This window comes from Ceratotherium simum, chromosome 14 (assembly GCF_057802395.1).
Source record: "Ceratotherium simum simum isolate JZ-2026a chromosome 14, ASM5780239v1, whole genome shotgun sequence".
In the NCBI taxonomy this organism is placed as follows: Eukaryota; Metazoa; Chordata; class Mammalia; order Perissodactyla; family Rhinocerotidae; genus Ceratotherium; species Ceratotherium simum.
In genome coordinates, this window is record NC_141913.1 from 15,260,586 (window position 1) to 15,283,271 (window position 22,686).

Genomic DNA, 22,686 nt, shown 5'->3' on the forward strand with positions numbered 1-22,686 from the left:
GCAAATAATTTGGCCTTTACATGTTATTCGTTTATTATGTGTATGTGTGTGGGGGGGGGAGGATTATGGGAAACAGAGGGATTTATTTTTTTCAAAATTAAAATGAAGTCTCAAAAGTATCACCAAAGTTATACTAAATTAGCATATTTGACAAGTTGTGTTTTTCCACACACTCACCAACACTCAACATGAGTTAACAAAACGTCTGCCAATCTGATTGGTGAAAAAATGGCATCTCATATTGTGTTGATTTGCATATACCTGATTACGTGTGAGGCTGAATATCTTTTTTGTGTATGCGTGTGAGGACAATTAGCCCTGAGCTAACATCCGTTGCCAACCCTCCTCTTTTTGCTGAGGAAAACTGGCCGTGGGCTAATATCCGTGCCCATCTCCCTCCACTTTACGTGGGACGCTGCCACAGCATGGCTTGATGAGCGGTGTGTAGGTTCGCACCCAGGATCTGAACTCATGAAGTGGAGGGCATGAACTTAGCCACTATGCCACTGAGCCAACACCCAATTAAGATGATTCTTTTTTTTTTTTTTGGTGAGAAAGATCAGCCCTGAGCTAACATCTGTGCCAATCTTCCTCTATTTGGTATGTCGGATGCCACCACAGCATGGCTTGATGAGCAGTGTGTAGGTCCGCGCCTGGGATCCAAACCCGGGAACCCCAGGCTGCCGAAGCAGAGCACACGAACTTAATCACTATGCCACCTGGCTGGCCCCTAAACTGATTTTTAAAAGCAGAAAAATAGCTTTCCTTATAATTGAGTGTTTTATCCCAAAAGGAGGTTCTCCTTTGCCTCACTCTTTCCCCTTTTCTTGTGACTGAAGAATCACATGATTTAAATAAAAAGAGAGAAACTGAGCCTATTCAGGTGATAGCTGTGTCATTCTTAGGAGCAAATAACACAGACATGAAAAACATAGTGCACGTATGACAGACCTTCAAATTATCTTTCTCTAATCTGTATTTTAGAAAAATTGAGTTTAATCTTTAAAGAAGCCATCTGCTTATCTGGGAGCTGTCTGGTGAACAGTGCTGGCAACTCTCAGTGGATACATACCCAGCAGGTGCTGCATTTTCTTTTGATTTCTGAACCAAAGAGCAAGATTCTACCATCCCCTTCCCCTGACTCCCAACTAATTCAAACATAATGACCTGTCTATGTCATGCTATGGTGCTCTTCACTCACATCCAAGAGTTAAGGGGGAGCAGAGGCTGGTGGAAGGTATTTTAAAGCTCCTCCTGCACGTACTTTATACACAGAGAAGAGATTTATGGCTTTGTTTAATTTCTAAAACACCTGTTTCTCCCCCCATATTAAATGGCACGAGAGCAGACATATACTGGCATTTGACATAAATCACAATTCCTAAATTGTGTGAGATGTTGTCTTGAGCAGTTTGAACAGTTAAGACTCGTGGGGGTGGGGGACTCAGCAAAATGGGCCCAAATCATCCTCACTCACATGCGGATTTCTTTTTCTATCTTGTGACTTTAGATTGCTTTGGTGGCTGTGCAAGGGGATGTTCTACTGTGAAGGGTCTGCTCACTAAGTCACAAGGAGAATGCTCAGCATGTCATTCTGCTAATGAGGTTTAGAACTAAAAAAATTACGTGAAAAATATCTGTAATATTTGAGACTGTTGTCTATTAAGATTAATAGAGTTGAAAAGCTTCTGCTGAACTATACATTAGAAAGATTTGGTTGAATTTCTATACACCAACTCTAGGTCACCGACTTGAAGCCCTTGTAACATTACATTCTGACAAGATACAATAATTAATTCTTATAATTACAATTATATGGCTACGCCTTTCAGGGTTTATTTATAATTAGTCAACCAATGTTTAGAAAAAAACACATAAGGTATGAGCAGCCTGTAGTGAAGCCCTGGTGTCATTCTGTGGAAGTCTCTGGAGGCGAAGCTGAGAAGTTGGGACATAATGCTTAGACAGAAAAGTTATGCTGAGCAAGAAATAATATAAAAGGGATTACATTTTAGGAAAACGAATTTTTCATTTTCTCTTATCTCCTCATACCTCTATTACCCCCTCCCTCTGCTCTGTCAGATGAATACTTCATATTTCACTGAGTAAACAGTAGCAACCAGAGGAGGTCAATCCAACCCCCCACCCCCCACCTCCCCCCCACACACACAGACACACACACATACTCTGCCAGTTTTGGCTTTCCATATGAAAGACAGAAACTTTCTTAAGTCTTGGTTTCTCCACATGTGTGATGGGGAGAGCATATCATGTACTTTGTAGGGTGATTATGAGGATTAAATGAGAATATAGGTAAAGCACACTTCCTGATACTTGGTAAGGACTCAATAGCTGGGGGAGAGAAAATGAGACAGAACCCTTCTCTAACAGCTGAATATTGTCTTAAACACTGCTGTTTCATCTTGGATATTTGGGTATCCGTGAAAGATATCTTTGATTCTTTTCCAGTATTCATTCATTCAGTATTTCATCAGCATCCTCTGTGAGCTCAACAATGTGTTAGCAGCTTGGGTTATGGGGTGAAGATAACAGCCCTTCCTTCTGAGAAACTCCATGCTACTAGGATAGACAGGTGTGTGAAAACAGCCACAGCAGCAACAAAGCTTGTTATGATACAGGCTCTAAAAGTACCAGGGAACACAGGCAAATGAGGGAATAAACTCTAGATTATCATTTGGATAATGCTTTTCTGCATGTCTATTCCTATCCTACTCTTCTACAACAAATTCCTTTAATTGTAGTTTGCAAAACAAACACCCTCTTAAATCAGCAGCTCAGCAGGGAAAAAACAGAGGAAAAAGAGTTCAAGTTATATTAAGAGTTAAAGTTTTATTTTTCAAGGGCAATCACTTAGCTATTATTTCACCTGATTATTATCACTTTGTTCATGGGGATCTTATCTCCTAAGGATCTTATGCAGTATTTGATGAGTAAACTGCCCTCACTCTGATGGGTCTCATTAATGATTATAAAGGAGATGTAGTGTTTAACAATATCCATCAGCACATAAATGCTTACATTTAGTTAAATTAAAATTAGGTATTAAAAGTATCAATGATCTTTGGATAGGTAATTCAAGAGATGATCAAAAAACACTCCTATTATAAAGTCAACCAGCAATTATAGTCACAGGTGTCAAAACAGATATCCAAGAGCCAGATTAAGTCTTGGCTCTTTTCTCCAAAGGAGTCTTATTCAGGAGAAACTACAGCTTTCCTAACTCAAAAAGAATAACAATAACATGGATTTAGTGGACCTGTCCACTAAAAACATGTTTTTTTCCCTGATTCTCTCTTGACAATTGCTTCTAATGGGACAGGTCCCCACGTGAGGAATGCCCCAACCTGGCAGATGGGAGAACTGAGAGTAAATTTCTTAGCTTTTTCAAAATAGCAAAAGAGGGCCGGCCCGGTAGCGTAAGCGGTTAAGTGCGCGCGCTCCGCTGCAGCAGCCCAGGGTTTGCCGGTTTGGATCCCGGGCGCGCACCGAGGCACCACTTGGCAAGCCATGCTGTGGCGGCATCCCATATAAAGTGGAGGAAGATGGGCACGGATGTTAGCACAGGGCCAGTCTTCCTCAGCAAAAGAAGAGGAGGATTGGCAGATGTTAGCACAGGGCTGATCTCCTCACAAAAAAAATTAAAAAATAGCAAAAGAAAAATGAATCCCTTTGTTTGCATGTGTGTGCATGTGCATGTGTGTGTGTGCGTGTGCACGTGTAATGAAAAGCAGTATTTTATGACTCTTCTGTGCTATGTAAAAGGATTATGATAAACAGCTTGCATTATGTAATGTCTGCATGCCTAAAAATGCAAGTTGGTACGCACATTTGATGGACGTAAATTCAGAACCAGGAAATACTTTAAAGTTTCTGAAACCATTACTCAGTTTCCACATTTTCTTGGTCTTGTTTTTCTCTCCCCCTCTAATCATTTATCTCTTTCCCTTTAATTCGTATTATGTTTCTTTCATAATTTTATACTAAATTTTGCAATTCTTCTTGATAATAATCTAACGATCGTACCAAGTAATGCTGCCTCACTCCAGTACAAGGTGAGCATTAGATTAGAATTTGCATAAAAACTCAGATAAGAAATAATGCCCTCACTGGAAGCAAGGTCTACTTCAAACATCCTGTGAGGCTCCATATTGCTCTGTATGAGGCAAGGAACTCCACTGCTCAGCACCCCTTCCACACTTTCAACATGCTGAGGGAGGAAATCCTGGCTTTGATCATTTATGGAGAGTTTTTCTCTTCCTGAATTCTAAGAACCAAGAGTCATTACTCTTTTTCCAAGGATAGGTTCACAGTGACCTAATTCTACTTATTCTTTGGAGAGCATTATGCCACTGTTTCATGCAGGAACAGTCAAGAGAAATAATACCAGGGTGTGTGGCACTCCTCAATGTTTTTCCTTTAAACCCTCAGAAGGCTCTGACAACTATTACCCATTACTGATGCTTCACGTACAAAATGGTACTTCTATCACCAAACTCGAGCTCCTTTATATATAGCGCCATAACTGCCATCCATATCCACTTACCCAAATATGTTACTTATCCTGTCAAGATTGGCTATATCTGATTTAAACTATGAAAACTACCTAGGCACACATTTTTAGCTGTTTAACCTTTACTATATATATACACACACACACACACACACACACAAACACCTTCTTCTTTCCGTAACTAACTTCCTAAGTGATACATTTTTATTATACCTGTGAGTAAAATACTAAGTTCTTTAAATACAAATAGGATAAAAATGATCGTTAATTACAAAAGAAGGTCAGAGTTAGGGAGCAACTATCAATAAACAACTTTTTAGCAAACTTTAATCATTTCCCACGAATAAAATTTAATTTTATACACATCAGGCAATAGAATAGGCCAATTGTTTCATCTAAGCTATGTTTTATCTTACAGGTCTCAAATAAACCCTCAACAAACTCTGGTTCCAAGAGTTTAGGGGGGAAAGTTACATTTACATTATTTTTATTAATGTAAAAAAGCTCCCTTTCACTCTCCAAAGGATTTAAAAAGACTAAAAGCCCTAGTATAGCACCTAAGGTGACTAAGCTCTAATGATACTATGAAGACTAACACTTTAGATTTCGTCAACCTCAAGAATCATCTTATAGACTAAACATATATTTATTTAAGACTGTTTTAGAAGTTCTTGATCAATTTTGATTCAAAGTATCTTGAAATATCCATCTTTTTACAAAAGGAAGAAACAGCTCAGTGAAAATATGTGTGCAGTATGTATGAGTAGAAAAAATGCCCTCATATAAATTTCCTCATTTGATTCTCATAGTAATTTTGTAAGAAGGGCTGGACATAGATTATTTCCATTTTACAGATAAAGACAGGGAGAGTCACAGAGGTTACACGGCTTGCCTGACGTTATAATTAAGTGATGTGTCAGAGCCCAGAATCAAAAGCACATCTTGTCCAGCCAACTCTTAACGTTCTTTCCTTGTTACCATGTGACATTAAACAGTTGATTTGCAACCTTCTGGAAGAGCAAAGGAATTTGGTAGGAATCAAATGACTCCATAGGAAAAACACTTTTTCCAGGCCAATTTAATTTCCAACAAGTATAAGTCATCATCTTCTCATCTTATCCTGCCCCTTCTGCCTTCCCTACCATCCAGGCACCCAAATGGGAGGTTGGAGAGCCTTCCAAGATTCCTTTCTCTTTCTCATCCTCACATCAAAAACTACAGAGCGATGTCCTATTCTACTGCCTAAATCATTCTCAATCTGACTCTTTCTCCTCCATCATCTCCTGTCTGAACAGCTATAATACTCCTAACTGGTTTGGCAACTTAAAGGCTACTAAGATCTAATGATAGTATGAAATGTCTACTTGTGTCTTTGCCTTCAGTTTTACCAAATTCAGTCCATCTTCTACAAAGCTCCGATAGCTATCTTACCAAAAAGAGTAATCTGCTTATATCATTTTCCTGCTTAAAATCCTTACATGGCTCTCCATTGCCTCTACAGGTTATAAATACAAATTCAATATTGTGGCACAGACCTTCACAACCTGATCCCAGCCAATATACCTTTCCAGCTTGTCTCAATTTCCACCACTCCCACACACATCCCATGCTCCAGGCACAGTGGATTCCCACTGCAGAGAAGAGAGAACGGTTCAACCTCACGTGCCAATTCCAAATAACTGGTAGTGGCTGCCTGAAGCACCCTAGTAAGAACTCTGGAGCTGCTTATAAATTTAGCAGCAAAAATGCGATGACTCAGATTAAGCAGTGTCAGCTTTTGGTATGGGGAAGTGGATGTCAGCAGAAATGACACACCGCAATTCATGTACTATTGTTCTTTGAATAGTTCTTTCATATTTCTAAATCTTTGTACAGATCTCCTCTGTGAAACCTGCCTTATACCACACCAAGCAGAGTCAGTCACTCTCTCCCCTGGGCTCACGTGGTTTTCTGTATGTGTCTCTATTATTTTGGAATTACTGTACTGTACTATAAGTGTTAGTTTATGCACCTGTGATCTTCTTAAAGGTATGGGTGCACTTTATTCTTCTTTCAACATCTAGTACAGTGCACTTAGAAGGCACTCAAATACCAGTGAAATAAATAAATGAAATCATGTAACAGGGGATTCCTCTAACATGGTATTTTCACTAAAATCCAGGAAGATAAGGCCAAGCCCAGGATCAGACAACCTACGGTGACTGATAGCGGCATTCTACCACTACTCATCACCTCTATCCACATATATCTTTCTCTCTCAGAAATACAAGATATTAAGGAACTATACCATAGACAGGAAACATGGCCTCCAACTACACTGGGCAGAGGAGAAAATGGGAAATACAAGGAAAAAGACAACAGATCCAACAACAGATCCAATTTAAAAAAATGCATTAGCATAAGTGGCATAAAAAGATCTAAGAGTCACAGTTTTCAGAAGCTAAATATGGGCCAGCAAATCCTATTATTAGGGATATAGCCTTTCCATATACACGACACAAGTCAAATCCTTATGAAATTTATACTAATGTCCCAGATTGGTTTAATTTTTAGAGTTTGTGAGGTGCAATCATTTTGGAAAACTTTGGGCAATATCTACTAACACTGAACATACACATACACTATCAACTAGCAATTCCACTTTTAGGATATATACTCAACACAAATGCTACATTTCTTCACCAAAAGACATGTTTAATAATGTTCATAGAAGCATTGTTCATAATATCCAATAATTGGATTGCCAAATGTTAAGATCCAAAAACTCTAACGTCCATCTAGAGTAGAATGGATAAATTATGGTATATTCATACAATGGAATATGATACTAAAATGCAAGTGAACAAACTACAACTATATGCAATGATATAGATCAATCTCACAAAGTTCAGAGAAACAAGTTATACATAAGGTAGTATAATAGTGGTTCATTCTATATATATATAAGTTCAAATACAGATAAAACTTACTGTTAGAAGTCATGATAGTGGTGGTGACTCTTGGGGTGGTTGGTGACTGAAGGGGTGCACAAGTAGGCCTTCTGGGATGCTACGAATGTTCTATTCCTCAATCTGTGACCTGATTACATGAGTATATTTACACTGTGAAAATTCATCATTTATGATTTATGTACTTTTCTGTGAGTTACATTTTAATTAAAATTTGCTGTAAAAATGAAGACAAAATAGGTATTTTCAGACTAACAAAAACTGAGTGAATTCAACAGTGGCACACCTCCACTACAGTAAATACTAAAAGAAGTTCTTCAGGCAGGAGGAAAATGATCGTAGAAGACAGTATAGTAATGCAGAAATAAATGAAGAGCATAGGAGAAGCAAATATGTGAAGGCATCTAAACGAATAATAAATTGTACAAAAGTATTGTCCTATATTTAAAATCTATGGTAAACTAAAATACATGTCAACAATCATAAAAAAGCAAAAGGAGGTAAATGGAGTTATTCCATTAGAATAGAAATGGAGTGTTCTAAGATCTTTGCATTGTCTGGCGATGCAAACAACTCCAACTAGAGTATACAACTAGTAATACAGCTAGTAATTTGTATGAGACTTTAATAAAAAGTCAATAATGCATGTTGTAAAGCAACTACTAAAAGAATACTAAAGAAACGTACAGGAGGAAGATGCGCACAGATGTAAGCTCACGGCCCATATTCCTCAGCAAAAAGAGGAGGATCGGCAAGAGATATTAGCTCAAGGCCAGTCTTTCTCACCAAAAAAAAAAGAAATGTACAATAAGCATGCAAATGAAGGAGAGAATTTTAACAATTAAAAAACTACTTAATCTAAAAGAAGATAAGAGAGAGAAAAATGAATATAGAACTGAAGGGACAAATAGAAAATAGTGAGATGGTATATTTTAAAACTGAAATATCAGTAATTATATTAAATGTAAATGGGATAATCCAATTTAAAATTAAAAATTGTTATATTAGATAAAAAAACAAATTCAAATTACATCCTGCTTGTACAAGACACACATTAAATGTAAGAATATAAAAAAACTTCAAAGTAAAATTACAGAAAGGAATATACCATGCAAACATTCATCAAAGAAAGCTGGTGTAAGTATATACATGTAACTCTAGCCACATTGATAAAAAGGTCAATCTACCAAGAAGATATTACAATTGTAAATTTGTATGCACCCAATAATATAGCCTCAATAGATAAGTAAAAATGGACAGAATAATTCATGGATCAAAGAAGAAATCACAATGAAAATTAGAAAGATATTTGAATTCAATGATGATAAAAATGTGATATATCAAAATTTTTATTCATCAAAACATACCATTAACAATTTGAAAAGGAAAGCCACAGAGTTGGAGAAGCTATCTGCAATACATATAACTGGCAAATGGCTTGCAGCCAGAGTATATAAAAATCAGAACATATAAAAATGAGAAAAGTAGATTAGAGGTTACTCAGGTGCTGGAGGAAGAAGAGAATGGGCAACTATTGCTTAATGGGTAGAGAGTTTCTGTTTGTGTGATGAAAAATTTTAGAAATAGTGGTGATGGTTTTACAACATTGTGAATGTAACTATAATGCTATTAAATTAAATAGTTAAAATGGTAACTTTTAGGTTACATATATTTTATAAGAAAAAAACACAATAGAAAAATGGTCAAAAGATCTGAACAGAAATTTCACAAAACAGATATCCTTATGGCCAATAAACATATGAAAAGGCACTCAATAAGACTGGACATCAGATAAATACAACTTAAAATCATGAGATATGTACTATTATATACCCACCAGAATAGATAAACTTTTCTTTTTTTAATGACATTTCCAAGTATTAGAGTGGATATGGAGCAACAGGTATATTGCTGGTGAGAAAGGTAAACTGAAACAACCACTTTGGAAAACTGCTTAGCAATATCTACTAAAACTCAACAGACACGTACAACAATCTAGCAACTCTACTAGATATATACCTAACAGAAGTGCACACATATATTCAAGAGCTTTTGTAGCAGTGTTATTTGAAATGGCTAAAAACTCCAAACAATTCCGATGGCCATCAACAGCAGAATAGGTAAATCAATTTTTGTTTTTTCACACAATTGAATACCATATAGCAATGAAAACAAACTAACACTACATGCAACAAGTAATGTATCTCACAAACATAATGTTGAGCAAAAAGAAGCCAGACACAAAAAACACATAACGTAAGATTCCATACATATAAAGTTCACAAACAAGAAAGGCCAATCTATGGTAAAGGTAATGAATGATTATATGTGGAAGGCTTCTGGGCTACTCATAATGTTCTTTTATTCTTAATCAGGTTGGTGTTTACACGGTTGTGTCACTAATGATTTGTGCATTTGTCTGTATATATGTTGAACTTCCAAAAAAAAAGAGAAAAATTTGTAGAAAAAACTAATAAAAGCCCAAGAAAATAAGTTTTGAGAAGGAAATGCCAAAAGAAATTAGATTTTTAGACAGAAGAAAAGTGGCCAATGCTTTAATTATCTTCCAAGATACACAACATAGACCAAGAAAACTCTTTAACAGCTCCTGACCAACACTTCATTACCAGTCTATTATCGTCAAAACAAAAAATATCTGTTTAATTCCTGCGCAACTAGATGAAACGTGCTTAAATTGCATAAAACTTGGTGGGACATTTTCTTAATGTATTTTCTTTGATGAGGGTTTTACAAGCAGCTAAACAAAACAGGGTATCATGGAATAGTCTATCCTCGATATATTTAAAAACCAATAGAATGCCAGTTAGATACGACCCAAGAATAGCAAAGGCTAGACAAGTTAAGCCCAATAAATTCAATGCAGGAAAAAAGAAATCTTGCCTTGTCTTGAACCTGTTATACTATCACTCAAAAGTAACTATACAGATGTGAGAATTTGAAAAAATATCACTACCTTTCCCGATTAATTTGCATTGCTTTATATACATCAGCATTTTTCTGGTCCCTAAAATAACTATGATCTCATGTAACAGTCTGAAATACTTAGCCAAGACCAGAAACCATTCACCCAATGATACTTTGTTTTCATCTCTTTTCTTTGTTTGATAAAGATTTTATGAACATATCACAAAAAGTGTATTTTATCCACATGTTGTACTTCAGAGCAATATAGGGAACTATTGCTCTGAAGTTCCCTACAGTTCCCTGAACTACTACAAAATGGGGAACTATTTCAAACGTGGTTGGTCGTCAACATCCTGCACGGTTCTGCTGCTGCTTTAGGGACACCTCTAGCCCAGAGTATCCATTATTACTTGCAAGAGGGAGGTCAATGATCGCAAGATTTATCCCAAACCAGTTCTTGACCACCCACATACCTCAGTCAATCCATACTTTCCCTAGGCCACATTTCATTGACCTCCCCTCAGCTCCAGAATATCCAAGTTAATATCCCAATATAGGTTCCTCTGGCTTCAGTTCCCAGGTATCTCTCCCTTCTGATAAACAACTTGTACACACTGCTCCCACTGAACATGCCTATGCAACTTGGCTCTATGGTGTTCAATAAATAACTGTTGACGAAAGAACAAATATACAGACAATGGTGGGCACACCAGTAAAAGCTACATACCAGAAAGAGATACTCCCCAAATCTAACAAAGTTTGAAAACCAAAAATAACTAAACCTTTTAACATTTCAATTCTTCTTATATATCAAAAATGAAACAACCCCAGTAGCAACAAGCATACCCAGTGATGAGCCCCTTGGAGATATACCTGATTCTAGGGCTGGGGCAGAAACGATAAGCCTTGAAGCATCTTGTAGTGCCAGAAAGCAAGGATGTGCTCAAAAAACACAAAAGGATGGTTTTATGTCAAAGAGACACAGGAGTCAACCTGAGGGAGCTTCCAATGACCACAGCTGGAGCAATTTGAGCAACAAAATACATAACATGGTAGTGGTTAACAACCTAAGTATAAAATATATGTGAGTCCAGACTGATATAAATAAATGATTGAACACATAAATAAATGGAGAAGGGACAAATCTTCCTTAAAAAAAAACCCAAATACAGGTTTCCCCTGCTATCCAAAAGTTCACTTTGGCCACTTTGCTTTTACGAAAGACCTACATTAGTACCTGTTTTCACTAAACAAAAGAAATCCGAAGAAGAGTTTTGCTTTTGAGAAAACACCATTCAGCATTTGTTTTGCACAGAGCCCCAAGCATTGAGAGTGGTGTCGCCAAGCTCCTTCCCTGGGAATTACACTCAGCATCTCAGGATCCAGCTACTATAACTGAACTGTGTCTGTGGGCATCTATGCTTTATTTTGGTATGTTATTTTTTGGGTCTGGGAACACTCAAAAATTTTTCCCATATAAATTAATGGTAATTGCTTCTTCGCTTTACACCATTTTGGCTTATGAAAGGTGTCACAGGAATGTTTTACTTTCGGATAGCAGGGGAAACTTGTAATATTAAGTAGATATTCATCCCTCCAGGAGGAGGATCCCTCCTTGAATGCAGTCTGGACTTAGTGACTCCTTTCCAAAGAAGAGAGTATAGAAGAGGTAAAAGCAGTAACTCTTTAGTGGAGAAAACTGGCAGAGTCATATCACCAGTGGTGGTGTGTGGATATCACGTGCTCCAATCCGATGTGACAAGAGGCGCCCCTCCCCTCTTTGGTATTCTTCAGCCAAAGCATAACCCCAGTCTAGTCAGGAAAACATCAGGCAAACCCAAACGGAAGGACAGTCTCCAAAAGCCCTGATCAGTAATCCTCAACTCTGTCAAGGTCATGGGAAACAAGGAAAGCCTGAGAAACTGCCCCAGACCAGAACAGACCAAGGAGACATGATGACTACATGCAATACGGTATCCTGAATGAGATTCTGGAATAGAAAGAGGACATTAATAGAAAAACTAGGGAAATCCAAATGAAGTCTGGAGTTTAGTTAATAGTAATGCCCCAACGTTGGCTTCTTAAGTTTTGACAAATATACCACAGTAGTAGTAAAATGTTAACATTAGGGGAACTGAGTAAGAGGTACACAGGAATTCTCTGTACTATCTTTGTAACTTTTCTGTAAATCTAAAATTATCTCAAAATAAAAAGGTTATTAAAAAAATACCAAATTTGAAAACAGGCAATATTTTCCTCAAAATTTTAAACACATATCTGAGAGAGGATAGTTTCTTTTTTTCTACTTAGCCAACGGGAAGTAAATGGGAAATAAAATACGGCTCCAAAGACACTCTTATGAAAGTGGGATGGGAACTGTTGCCATTTTATAGAACCTACGATGCAGGAAAGTGGTTCTGGCCTTATAAATAAAACAGGCAGATTGTGACTCATCATCTCTTATCAACAAATAGTCCTTGGTAGATCAATGATTTTTTTCTTCTAAAGTTGAGTCAAAACTCTTAGTGAGGCTAATCGCTTCCCAACAGAGTCCCAACTTACTTAAGCACCAATATGTGTATATGACTAAATTCTTTCCACTGTTTGCCTTTGCATAAGGCATAAATATAGATATAAAACCACAAATGCATTATTTGAAAATTTCTCCCCAAAATGTCTGTGGCCACTCCCACATAACCCAATACAAGTGGAAGTATGTTGGAGAGTAAATTGGAGTTCAAAGTGACAGAAATCTTAACTGATTATGGCTAAAATATCTTAATTTTGCAAATGACCATCTGAACATATCATTAAACCCCCTCCCAGGGGCCCAGAGGTGTTACCGCACAAAATTGGGGTTCTCTGCTCTACGTGCATAAACAAGACAATTAATTATGGCATCAGCCTTTGAGGGGAGAAATCAGCTTTTATTCTGCAAGATTGATCTCCAGGGAGACAGGGGCTGTGTGCCCTTAGATCTGTCTCCCTGATTCAGGATTTGAGACAAAATTTAAGGGGTTAGGGAGAACAGGTTGGCACGCGGAAACACTGGTGGAACAGGTTTTGATTGGTGGGCTTCAAGTATTTATGGTAAGGTTTTAAACATCTATGATGAGGTTCTAAACATTTATGATGGGGTTCTAAACATTTTTGCATGAGGTGGGGAAGGAATTTTAACACCAGATCTTCCTGAATGAGGGATCCCTTGCTTCTGTTAAGAGTCCGGCTTTCAAGTTCCGGTCGTGTCCCGGTCCCTGGGTTCCGTGGGAAGGAGGATCCTTGGTTCCGAGGTCATTTCAGTCACGATTTCCTCTTTTGCGCATGCCCTGGCTACTCGACATTGCAATTTTTTGGAACGACAATTCTTAATTACTGTGTTGATAAGAGATGGGGTCTGTTCGAACTGGCTCTAAATGGGCCCAAGGTTACAGAAGTGGCCTGTGTGAATGAGTGGGCTTCGAGTTGAAGCCGCATTAGCTTCATGGTAAATTTATCACTGTGTTTATGTTTTATTTTCTCTTCTTTAATGACTAGAACTATTTACGTTTACATCACCCATGGAAATTTGAACACTGCTTGCACGTAGTAGGAACAACTCAATGCACATTTTTAAAACTGAACTAACCCCAAATCTCTGGACATACTGTTCAAATGGAATAATTCTTACCTATTACTGTACTGATAAGGCATTTCACCAACCCCTAATACCGTCACTCACCCCCAACCTCTGCCCTGGACAGAAACACATCTACCTCAAATGTTCCTTTCATTTAACAATCAACATGTGAACACTCAAGAATATACCAAAAGTGAAGAAAAATTAATGTTTTTAAACATGTTTTCACTATTTCAACCTTCTCCACAAATATTCTCTCTCTTTAAAATCAAACAGGATATTATTCTAAGGCCATTTCCCCCCTCAAATTAGCATGAACCTTGCTGAGAAGCTTGACTGATCACATCCTCTTTTCAAATCCCAAACAAAGTGGGAATGTTCCCTATACCAAGGGATCCCTTTATCAGTATGCATGCAGGCTTTCACTGAAAGGAAAACCTATTACCAACCTTAAGATTATTATTATTATAAGATTATTATTATTATTATTATTATTATTATTTTGTGAGGAAGATTGGCCCTGAGCTAACATCTGCCAATCCTCCTCTTTTTTTTTGCTGAGGAAGACTGGCCCTGGGCTAACATCCATGCCCAACTTCCTCCACTTTATATGGGACACCACCACAGCACGGCTTGACAAGTGGTGCGTCAGTGCGCGCCCGGGACCTGAACCAGCAAACCCCGGGCCACCGCAGTGGAGCGTACCCACTTAACCACTCGCACCACCAGGCTGGCCCCTTAAGATTATTTTAAATCAAGATTTGGTCATAATCTTTTAAATGTTATTTATAATACATTTAAAGCTAAAGGTGAATAAAAAATTTTGAAACCAAAATCTGAAATAAATTATTTTTGTCAGATGGGTATTTAAGGCCTCAGAGGCTGCTGAGACCATGTATTGGTTCTAAACTCTAACACTATTATTAATAATTCTTTGTAGCACCCCAGAAAAAAAAGTTCTAATCTTGTGAAGATCTGGACTATAACCTAAATTCCATCAATGACTACTTTCTAAAGACTGCATATACCAAAAGGTGTTCTAAATGCCAGTTAGGTGCACTGGTGACAAACAGCAGGTTGCATATCAAGTGCCTGAGTGTCTTTAACTAGTTAACTAAAAATGTGAAAGTGAAAACTTCATCAACGTAACTTTTACCAAACAATAAGGTCTTATTACGACTACAAATGCAGAAACATTGGGGAAAATAAAAATTTTAAGTAAGCCACTTAAGAAGAATCATAAGTCTTCTTGCTTCTAAGCAACATATCCTCCTGTCATCACAGAAATACTTCATACAATATACCGCTCTTTTTAAGACCCTAATTCATAATTTAATCATTTTTACTCTTAAGATATCCTCTAAAGAACTAATTTTTCGTTTTTCTTAAACTTATCTCTTTCAGTCCTATATCTCGCTGCTGTCATGCCCACGTTAGTATATGGCTCTAAGTTATATTTGAATGCTAAATGAATTACTTGTTCTTCATTGTTTTCTTCCAATATTGGTCTCATTTCCATGCTTCCCACATCTTTCATCATTTTTCTATTTCTTTTATAATGTATTTCTAATTTTTTAAATCAAACAATGTGAATATTCTGGGTGTATCAATACTGTTAAAAGTTAACAAGAACTGGGCCGGCCCCGTGGCTTAGCGGTTAAGTGTGCGCGCTCCGCTGCTGGCGGCCCGGGGTTCGGATCCCGGGCGCGCACCGACGCACCGCTTCTCTGGCCATGCTGAGGCCGCGTCCCACATACAGCAACTAGAAGGATGTGCACCTATGACATACAACTATCTACTGGGGCTTTGGGGGGAAAATAAATAAATAAATAAAATCTTTAAAAATAAAAAAAAGTTAACAAGAACTAAAATCAATTACTACTACATTCAACTCCAAAACAAGTCAAGAAAGCATGTGAGGCACTTTTTCTTTCTATGGGACTAAATGGAGGGATACTACTGACAGTCGTAAGCATCAATACCACTCGTTTATTCAACTCAACAGCAGAGGGAACAATGGCCAGCTGAAAGATTCACTGGCTTGAAGATTACAGCCAGGATCCCCTTCTCCACACTGAACACAATCCTGGGCACCACCCATCATCTGCTAGACCAGTGGTTCTCAACAGGGGACAATTTTGCCCCCCAGGGGACACTTGGCCACGTGTGGAGACTTTTTTTTATCATCACGACTGAAGGCAGGGGGCAAGTGGTTACTAGCATCTAGTGGGTAGAGATCAGGGATGCTGCTAAACATCCTATGCAGGCACAGGAAAGCCCCCACAACAAAGAATTATTCAGCCAAAAATGTTAATAGTGCCGAGGTTGAGAAACCCTGACCTAGACATTTGTCCCAATTCTGTAAAAATACAGAACAGCTGGACCAGAGGCACCACAGTGGGGTGAAAGGATCAACGGATTCGGGGAAGAAGGGAACTAAACTTATTGAGTACTTGTAACATACCAAGCCTTGCATTAGTCACTTTACATATACCATCTCACTTAAACCTCTGGCCTGTGAAAAAAGTGATCTATTCTCATTTTATAGAGAAGGCTGGACTTAGGGAGGTTAAGGAACTTACTCAAGGTCACTCAGCTAGAAAGTGGAGAAATCATGATCTGAATTCAAACCAAGTCTGTTTCATTCTGCAATACTGTACCACAAAGCCTAGAGGTTAAAAGACCTGTATTTGATTGAAAGAGTTATCAATATGAATTTGAGTAAGTCACTTAACTTTCCTAAACCTCCATTTAGAAAATAAGTCAATGGGGGAACCAGCCCCGTGGCTTAGCGGTTAAGTGCTTGCGCTCCGCTACTGGCGGCCCGGGTTTGGATCCCGGGTGCACGCACCGACAAATCACTTGTCCGGCCATGCTGAGGCAGTGTCCCACATACAGCAACTAGAAGGATGTGCAACTATGACATACAACTATCTACTGGGGCTTGGGGAGAAAAAGGGAAAAAAAAGGAGGAAGATTGGCAATAGATGTTAGCTCAGAGCCGGTCTTTCTCAGCAAAAAGAGGAGGATTGGCATGGATGTTAGCTCAGGGCTGATCTTCCTCACAAAAAAAAAAAAAGAAGTCAATGGACAATGTGTGAAAATATAAATGATGCTGATTGCCAACAACATATAATCATATAACCTTTACAATGAAACAGAAAGTGCTTCTTCCAATGGAGGTGTCACGATTCCCATTTCTCCTTAAAACCAGAATTTATTTATTTATTTTTTTTATAATTCTATTTATTTATGTTTCCCCCAAAGCCTCAGTAGATAGTTGTATGTCATAGTTGCACATCCTTCTAGTTGCTGTATGTGGGACACAGCCTCAGCATGGCCGGAGAAGCGGTGCGTCGGTGCGCACCCGGGATCCGAACCCGGGCCGCCAGCAGCGGAGCGCGCGCACTTAACCGCTAAGCCACGGGGCCGGCCCTAAAACCAGAATTTAAACAAGTGTGCACAGTACCAAATTATACAGCATTTTTAAGAATCAAGATTAAATGTTCAGAAGACATTGTGCCTTCCACAGCCATGCAACTACTCTTAAATCCTAGAAGGAAATAAACTAATATAAACAATATTTTAATATGAACTTCCCAAAGATTTTTAATCAACCAGCCCTAAAACGCTCAAGACTATATCAACAACTTTGATTGGACTCTCTCCACAGTTGGTAGCAGAGGTCACAAGCAGAACTAAGGAGGATTAGGATGGATTAAAAATCCATTACTGCTGCTGCAGGAAACTATTCTCTGCATAAAGATAGTGTATTACATTGAGGACAACATGTTATTGTTCATACTAATGACCCAAAAAAAATAATTCATTTCAACATAAGGTTCCGATTTTTCAAAAAACTACCACCAGAATCCATCAGTCTTTGACAACTAAACTACCAGTAGGTCCACAAATGTAACTTAAACTACACTCTTCTGGGATTAAGTTCAAGAGACAATGTAAACTGGGGTTTGTTCCTTCTGGAAATCACCACTACCAATGGCTGTGTAGGGGAGGAAGACAAATCTTCTACCCTCTAGGTCCTTCTGGCTGGGCTACAAATTAAATTCACATGAGACAGAATAACAGGAGTAAATCAAACAAAGCTTTATAACATGTATATATGGGAGAAACCCAGGAAAGCTGAGTAACTCCCAGAATGGCCGAGGTGGTCATCTTAAATATCATCTTCAGCTAAAGACAAAGGAAGATGTTGGGGGGGAGGGGGAGTCAGTTATGGGAGATTACCAGAAAAGGACAGTAAACAAGAGTAAGGTTATTATGCAGATTTAAGTCCTTGCCTTCCACATTGATGAGACTTTCCAGAGATAAGGTCATCCCCCCTCTTCCTGGTACAGAGAGGGAGACATCTTTACAAATGGAGATTTCCCCTACAAACGTAAATGTCTCTTACAAAGGGTAACTTTTACTTCTATTTGGTTTTCAGAGCTTTTCTCATGTCTGCAATTTTTAAAAGTAACCAGGCCCAAATAATACTTATGCCAAAGGAGACATTTTGGGGTGGCCAATTCTGATCCCCTACAGTTGCTTCTAAAAGCAGGTTGCACACGACCATTTTTCCCCTTGAAACACAAGATCTCAAGGCATGGCTTTGCTGTATTTTACAAATGTATCTTTTCATACCATATTAATACACTGTAAATAAATTACAAGTATTTCCCACTAATATTTAAAGTTCAAGTTTAAAAGCAATAAACACATCAAAAAAACTAAAAATCTGTTTGAAACAAAATAATTTTAAAAGAATCATAAAAAGACTGGCTTTAAATAAATATTCTAAAATTTGTTAACTGACGCTAAAGATAAATAAATAAATGTTCTGGTGGAATTGAAAGAATTGATAACATAATCTGGAATGTTCTTTATTTCAATTTAGATAAAGATTTTCATTAAATGTCATTTTACTGACTACTTCTGAATTACATCTTTCACCTTAAGTACTTTGACACTCCCATCAAATTTCTAATAGTGAGGGTGGATTATTTTTCTATGTTTTTAATAGACTAAAACTGATGGGGTTCAAGGCGGGCCACCCCAAGATGCGCCACTCTGGTATGTGGATTATTTCGAGCTGAAGACAATAAAGGCTCAGAAGACTCAGGAAGAACATCTGACCTTCTGCCAAACAGCCTAAAAGGATTTAAGGTAGAAGGCCTGTTCCAGGAAGGAGCTAATACCCTAAGATAACTATAGTATAATGTAAACTAGGTGTGACAGAAAGGCACCAACAAGCCCATTTTTATCAAAGTTCTGTCTCTCAGGTCACATTGTCTAAAGATTGCCCAGCAAAAACTTGTTTAACAAACATTTGTATTTCCATCTCCATGTAAATTGTCTTCCTCCCCTCTGAAATCCCAAACCACTATTCCCAACATCCTCCTTTGTCTTTAGCAGAAGATGGTATTTAAGGTGGCAACTTCAGCCATTCTGGAGAGTTGCTCAGTTTTCCTGGGTTTCTCCCATGTATACACATTATTAAACTTCATTTGATTTTCTCCTGCTAACCTGTCTTACATCATTTTAATTATTTGACCTGCCATAAGAACCAGAAGGAAAGAGGAAGGGGAATTCTCCCCTCTTCCCCTACACCTCTCAAAAGACTGAATTAGATTAAAAACTGATAGGAGAAACCTACTATCAACCTCCTCTTCATCATCAATAAATATCTGACATAAGTCCTATGTTGATATGCAGGTGATATTGAAGAATTTACATTAGACAATGACCTAACTAAAATCTGTTTTATCCATTTATCTGACATCCTGTCAACCTTTTACTTTACAATCCTGTTTTCCCATCACAACAAATTTTAATATACAGATAAACAGTAGTTATTTCACAGTTTTCAGGAGCTAAAAATCATTTAGTGTCTTCTTCCATTTCTCCCAAAATAGCAGAATTCTTTTCAGGGCTCAGATTTATTCATATTTCCAAACCAAAGGAAGATTATTGCCAAATTTTTAAAAATACTATTGGTTGACTACTCATTTGGAAAAATGCAATTATCCTCACGCCAGAATTAACTATCCTTGACAAGATCTCACGTGAACCATTTATAGCACCATCACATCATAAATACAACCACCAGTACACAGCCACGGCATGTATGTATGTATACTGAGCTTATCATGACCTGGACCCAACCCACCCCATTTCCCCAACAAGCCGCGGGCAGCCGTCCCGTGCCAGTCTGTACAATCACCAGCACTCCCGGCAGGCCCGCGGCCCTGCAGGGGGCGCAGGCCCAGGCCCACTCCGACGCCCTCCTCACAGCCCCTCTTTCCGCCGCTGCCCGGCCCCCACCCCCGCCACGCTCTCACCTACGTGGACCCGGCTCAGCCGCAGCGCCAGCACCGCCCTCCCCCGCGGGCCCAGGCCGGCTCCTCCCGGGTCTCCCGTGCGTGGGAGATAGGGGGGTCGTGGGGTGCAAGGACCGTGCCCCAGGCCTGCGAGGGAAAAAAAAAAGGAAGCCGCGGCGGGGGTCCTCCCGTGGGGGACGCGGGGCGGCGGCCCCACCTGTGGCGGGGGCGGCTCTCCCGCGTCGGGGTGAGGGCGCCCTCCCTCAGGACGAGGATGTGCGCGGCGGAGCGCTCATGGCGTCCGCAGCGCTGGTAGCCCACGGCTCAGGCCTGCTCCTCGTTGATGGGCGGGTCGTAGAGCCGCGGTTTCTTTCCCATCTCTGATAAGAGATGGGAAAGCTGGTCTTCCCAAACAGTAGTGAGACCAAGATCCTGTAGCAATCAAAAGAGAAAAAGAAAAAGTGAAATACATCAATATTTTAAAAACCAATTATAATAAAAAAGTCAATTATTTGAATATATGTCAAGAAAAGATTTTTAAAACCTGTCAATTTTTTAAACTCCCTATTAATTATTATAAGAATACATAGAAATAAAATAATAAAAGGAATTACATGTATCAGATCTTACTTCTTAGAGAAATAACCAAAAAATATTCAATACAATGATGTTAGTGAAGGCTCCAAATCCTTTACTTCTTTAATATCCACTAGAAAATACTGTACAGAATAGTCCTTCCATGAAAGACAGTGTCAATGAATTTTAAGGTTATTTAACTTTAAAGAGTTTAGTAAGATTGAGTCTGCTTAATTTGATTGCTTCTACCATAAATTCAACTGTAGTAGGGGAGAAAAGTCAACAAACAAATGGCATATATAATTAAACTCAAATATTTACTGAGCATTTACTCTAAAAGGCACTGACTTTTATACCGTAAGAGATAAAAAGGTAGAGAAGACACGTTACAGGCCTTCAGGGAGCTTCAGACATGTTTCCACAGAATGTTGAAGGCAATTATTTCATTTAACATCAAATGAACTATTGATATCTAGACAGATGATATTTTTAAAAAAATGTTACAAACATAAAAACCTTCTCAAAGTTCTAAATATTTTGATTATAATAATGGATCTTTAGAATTTTTTGATTTCACCTTCAAGGTTTTAACGGTTTCCAAGTGATTCCAAAGGTCCATGATCCTCTGTTCTTTTCCTGTGGCAAAAAGTGAATCTCCATTGTATGTTTATATACCATTCACCTGTTGACGGGTGCTTGGCTTGCTTCCAAGTCTTGGCTATTGTGAATAATGCTGCAATGAACATCTTTTTGAATTAGTGTTTTCATATTCTTTGGATAAATACTCAGCAGTAGAATAGCTGGATATGGTAGTTCTATTCTTAATTTTTTGAGAACTCTCCATACTTTTTTCCCTAGTGGCTGCACCAATTTCCATTCCCACCAGCAGTGTATGAGGTTTCCTTTTTCTCCACATCCTCTCCAACACTTGTTATTTCTTGTTAATTATAGCCATTCTGACAAGTGTGAGGTGGTATCTCGTTGTAGTTTTGATTTAGATTTCCCTAATAATTAGTGATGTTGAGCATCTTTTCATGAGCCTGTTGACAATATATATATCTTCTTTGGAAAAATGTCTGTTTGTATCCTCTGCTCATTTTTTTGTTGGATTGTTTGTTTTTTTGTTGTTGAATTGTATGAGTTCTTTATATATTTTGGGTATTAAGCCCTTATTGGATATATGATTTGCAAATATTTTCTCCCAGTTGGTGGGTTGTCTTTTCGTTTTGTTCATGGTTTCCTTTGCCTTGCAGAAGCTTTTTAGTTTGATGTAGTCCCATTTGTTTATTGTTTCTTTTGTTTCCCTTGCTTGGGGAGACATGATATTCAGAAAGATACTGCTAAGACCAGTGTCAAAGAGCATATTGCCTATGTGTTCTTCTACGAGTTTTATGGTTTCAGGTCTTATATTCAAGTCTTTGATCCATTTTGAGTTAATTTTTGTGTCTGTTGTAAGATATTGGTCTACTTTCATTCTTTGCATGTGGCTGTCCAGTTTTCCCAATGCCGTTTATTGAAGAGACATTCCTTTTTTTGTTGTATGTTCTTGGCTCCTGTGTCAAAGATTAGCTGTCCGTAGATGTGTGGATTTATTTCTAGGCTCTCTATTCTGTTCCATTGATCTGTGTGTCTGTTTTTGTGCCAGTAGCATGCTGTTTTGACTACTGATAGCTTTGTAGAATATTTTGAAATCAAGGACTGTGATACCTCCAGCTTTGTTCTTTTTTCTCAGGATTGCTTTGGCTATTCAGGGTCTCTATCTTAACCATT

The 22,686-nt window shown here is 38.3% G+C and overlaps 1 long non-coding RNA gene across 5 annotated transcripts in view; it reads right to left on the bottom strand.

Moving 5' to 3' along the window:
• Positions 1-20,705, bottom strand: part of LOC106800391 (uncharacterized) — a 91,262-nt gene extending 70,557 nt beyond the window's left edge. For 4 of the 5 annotated variants that reach the window (XR_015554275.1, XR_015554274.1, XR_015554273.1 and 1 more), the window contains exon 1: positions 20,558-20,705. This is a non-coding gene — a long non-coding RNA (uncharacterized LOC106800391). Of the gene's footprint in view, positions 1-20,361 lie in introns of all 5 variants that reach the window. The other variant, XR_015554277.1, reaches the window with a different exon arrangement.
• Positions 20,706-22,686: the final 1,981 nt, after the last annotated feature.